Source organism: Rhincodon typus, chromosome 5, assembly GCF_021869965.1.
Source record: "Rhincodon typus isolate 14 chromosome 5, sRhiTyp1.1, whole genome shotgun sequence".
Classification (NCBI taxonomy): Eukaryota; Metazoa; Chordata; class Chondrichthyes; order Orectolobiformes; family Rhincodontidae; genus Rhincodon; species Rhincodon typus.
Window position 1 is genome coordinate 375,712 of NC_063336.1, and position 3,970 is coordinate 379,681.

Sequence of the window (3,970 nt, forward strand, 5' to 3'; positions counted from 1 at the left end):
CCCCCGTTACCGGGTGATTATTTATTCCGGTTTGTTCCCCCTCCCCCGCACTTACCGGGTGATTATTTGTCGGTTTTTTCGGTTTATTTTCGGTCCTGAACGAGCTTCTCCCTCCCGCGTCCGCAGCGGAAGATCAGCCTCCTGACGTCACCACAACAAGGGCGGTACGTCACTGGGGGCGGGCTTAGTGGATGGGCGGGACCGTGGTTTAGTGGGTGGGGGCGTGGCTAGGGTGCTGGACGGTTTAGAAGGGGGGGCGGGTCTAGGCAGACAGGCGGACGTTAGGGGGCGTGGTTTGGTGGATGGGCGGGGCTGAAGGGGTGGGGGTCAATGACATGACAAACTCTCTTAAAGGGGTATCACCTCCAACTATCTATTTGAAACCATTATTAAACAGATAAATAACATATCTATTATGCAGGCATGTAGCTAACATCATCCACAATATTAATTTATCATGGAAAAACGAAGCAATGCTTACATCGTCTTCATTGACAATGGTCATTCTCTCAAGTAGATTGGCTGTTGTTGCCCCGTGATGCTGCTGTTGGCTCCTCCATGGGTTTGGCCAACCTTGGCTCAGAGGCACAAGGCTCTGGTTCCATCTGGACTGACTCAGTGGTTTGAGGGACCTCCCCCCATTGGTGAGGGGCAGAGACCAGCTGGTCTGCGTGTCTCCTTCAGACCAGTTCATCCCTAACCTGCACCATGTATGACAATGGCCCTGTTTGAGGCACCACCACCACTGGTGTATAATTCGGGACCATCACAGTCTCTCCTGTTTGGAATATCCTCGACTGTGAAGTTTCCACCCTTCCGACCATCTGTTCTTCTTGATTCCGCTCTACCACCTCTCTGGACCCTTCTGGCTGTAATAAGTCAAACAAGGTTCTCAGCTGGTGGTTGTACATTACTGACGCCAGCAAGGCTCAGTGCTGGGTTAACTGTTGTTCATCATTTATATAAACAATTTGGATGAGAATATAGGAGGTGTAGTTAGTAAGTTTGTGGATTACACCAAAATTGGATTTGTAGTGGACAGTGAAAAAGGTTATCAAAGAGTACAATGGGATTTTGATCAAATGGGCCAGTGGACTGAGGAACAGCAGATGGAGTTTAATTTAGATAAATGTGAGAAGTTGCATTTTGGTGAGACAAACCAGGGCAGGATTGACACAGTTAATGATAGGGCCTGGGGAGTGTTGTTGATAAGGGAAACCTAGGAGTGCAGGTACATAGTTCCTTGAAAGTGGCGTCACAGGTAGACAGGGTGGTGAAGAAGGCATTTGGCACACTTGCCTTTATCGGTTGGAGCATTAAGTACAGGAGCTGGGACGTCATGTTACAGCTGTACAAGACGTTGGTAAGGCCACCATTTGGAGTGCTGTGTACAATTCTCATCACCCTGCTGTAGGAAGGATGGTATTAAACTGGAAAAGGTGCAATAAAGATTTACCAGGATGTTACTGAGACTGGAGGGTTTGAGTTATAAGGAGAGGTTGGATAGGTTGGGACGTTTTCTCGCTGAGTGTAAGAGGCTGAGGCATGATCTTATAGAGGTTTATAAAATCGTGAGGGGCATGGATAAAATGAAATGTCAAGGACTTTCTCCCCAGGGTAGGGGAGTCCAAAATTAGAGAGCATAGGTTTAAGGTGAGAGGGGAAAGGTTTAAAAGGGATCTGGGGGGGTAACTGTTTCACGCAGTGGGTGGTGCGTGTATGGAAAAGCTGCCAGAGGAAGTGTTAGAGCCTGGTACAATGACAACATTTAAAAGACGTTAGGACAGATACATGGATAGGAACGTTTTAGAGGGGTATGGGCCAAATGCAGGCAAATGGGACAAGTTCAATTTAGGAAACCTGGTCAGCATGGACATGTTGGGCTGAAGGGTCTGCTTCTGTGTTATATGACTCTATGACTCCCAAAAATAATTTCAATTGAGGCGTGTTCTCTATTCTAGGGGCTTTCATGGTCACCTCTGTCTTTTTTTGAGTAGGACAGTCCCCTGTGTGTCAGTAATGTCATCAGCAGCTGGGACTCCTTCATGACCCCCATCTGCAAATAGGCCTGTGACAGATCCATTTTGGAGACTTTCTAATTCCAGCCAGTCCACTGAATAAGGTCCTCAATGCATGGTATTGATTCACACACAGGCCTGAGTTGATTGTGACCTTAAAGTCACCACAAATTCTCACTGCACCATGTGTTTTCATAACTAGATTGGAGTGGCCCATTCACTGGTAGGTACTGGTTCACCAGTTATTCCAGTTCTGCCTCCAAGTTAGGTCAGATGGTGTACAGTACTGGACGTACCTTCAGACTCCAAGGACATACCTCTGACTTCAGCTGTAATTTAATTACAACTCCTTTTATTTCCCCCAGGGTTTCTTTGAAAACATCTTTGTACTTATCCAGGATCTCTGGCAAACTCACAGAATCCCTCCAGGGCAGAAAGGGGCCATTTGGCTCATTGAGACTGCACCATCCCCTGAAGACTATCCCACAGTATCCCCACAGCCCTGCGTTTCTCATGGATAACCCACCCAACCTGCACATTCCAGCGGGCAATTTCCCATGGCCAATCCACCCTAACCTGCACAGCTTTAGACTGTGGGAGGAAACCGGAGCACCCAGAGGAAACTCACACAGACACAGGGAGAATGTACAAACTCCACACAGAGACAGTCACCCGAGGGTAGAATTGAACTCAGGTCCCTGGCACTGTGAGGCAGCAGTGCTAACCACTGAGCCACCCACATGTTTGAATCCACCAGCCTAGAACTTCAACCTAAATTTTTGTAACAAGGAGTATCTGAATAATGCAGGGTATTTATCTTTTATTATGTAAGGTGGCAATTCTGCATACCAGTCCCTTGACTGTACTTTCTCCAGGACATAGCCCTTCAGTGGTGCCCCTTGGTCCATGTATGTCCATGGTACAATCTTAGGCAGGCTTCAATGGTAGTGCCCTCAACGTCTCCCTGTAGATTGATTTGGGAATCAGAGACACCACTGTACTTGTATCCACTTCCACCTTTACTGTCTTCCCTTCTAATTTGGAAAGACCCCAGAAACGATCAGTTTCACCCCATACCAACAGAATGTTTAACTGAAACTGTGCTGACTCTGGGCTTTCTGTTTGTCCCACAGACCTGGCTGACCCCCAGGCTACTCCCTGGCTCGTGGCATGTACCTTACACCTTGTCCTCAGGATTGTTTCTTTCTGACTCCCCTTCTCTTGTTTGGGACGTACCTGGCAATTTCAGGCAATATGGCTCACTCACTTACATCTGTGACACTGGGCTTCTTGAGCCCAACATGTTGACTCCTTGTGGCCAGTCTTGCCATGCTGGCGGTATTCTATGGCCGATACCGCACTCTGCTGGGTTTCCATTGCTTGATGCACCTCGGCATTGTCATCTTTGCTGGCGGCCAACTCCGTCAAATAACAATTTCGAAAGCTGCCTTGAAATCCAGATCTCTCCAGGTTAGCAGTGTCTGTTGGATGGCTTTGTGTCAGAGGCCACAAACTAAATAGTTATGCAAGGCATCTTGGAGGAATCTGCCTCCTCCCCACCTTGAATTCACATTGTTCCAATAATCTCTTTAAGGTGACCACAAATTGGGCAATGGCCCCTCTTTTGTGCTGTACCCGTTTGTTAAAATGGAAACAGTCCATCAGCAGCAGCTTGAGTATGAAGTAATTTCCTAACACTTTGCAAAGCTCTTGGCATGTCCTCTCCACAGGTTTCTCTTGTTGCACCAGGCTCCTTAGAATCGCACAGATCTTGCTCCTGATGGTACTGCAGAAACCCATACCCATGACGTCCTCAGCCACTGTGTTTGTCTTTAAGAATAAATTAAAGTGTTCTGTGTGCAAAGCCCAATTTTTGACTCTTCATCAAATGGTCCCATTTCCCCCATTTGGCTGGCCATTTTGTTTTCCTGTCCCTCCAGTCTATTGGTCTT

At 47.4% G+C, this 3,970-nt stretch overlaps 1 protein-coding gene across 1 annotated transcript in view; it reads right to left on the reverse strand.

Moving 5' to 3' along the window:
* Window positions 1-184, reverse strand: part of ypel5 (yippee-like 5) — a 15,966-nt gene extending 15,782 nt beyond the window's left edge. The window contains exon 1 of the mRNA XM_048597211.1: window positions 56-184. The gene's annotated coding sequence lies outside the window, so the exon portion shown is untranslated. The remainder of the gene's footprint in view (window positions 1-55) is intronic.
* Between the last annotated feature and the right edge of the window lie 3,786 nt (window positions 185-3,970).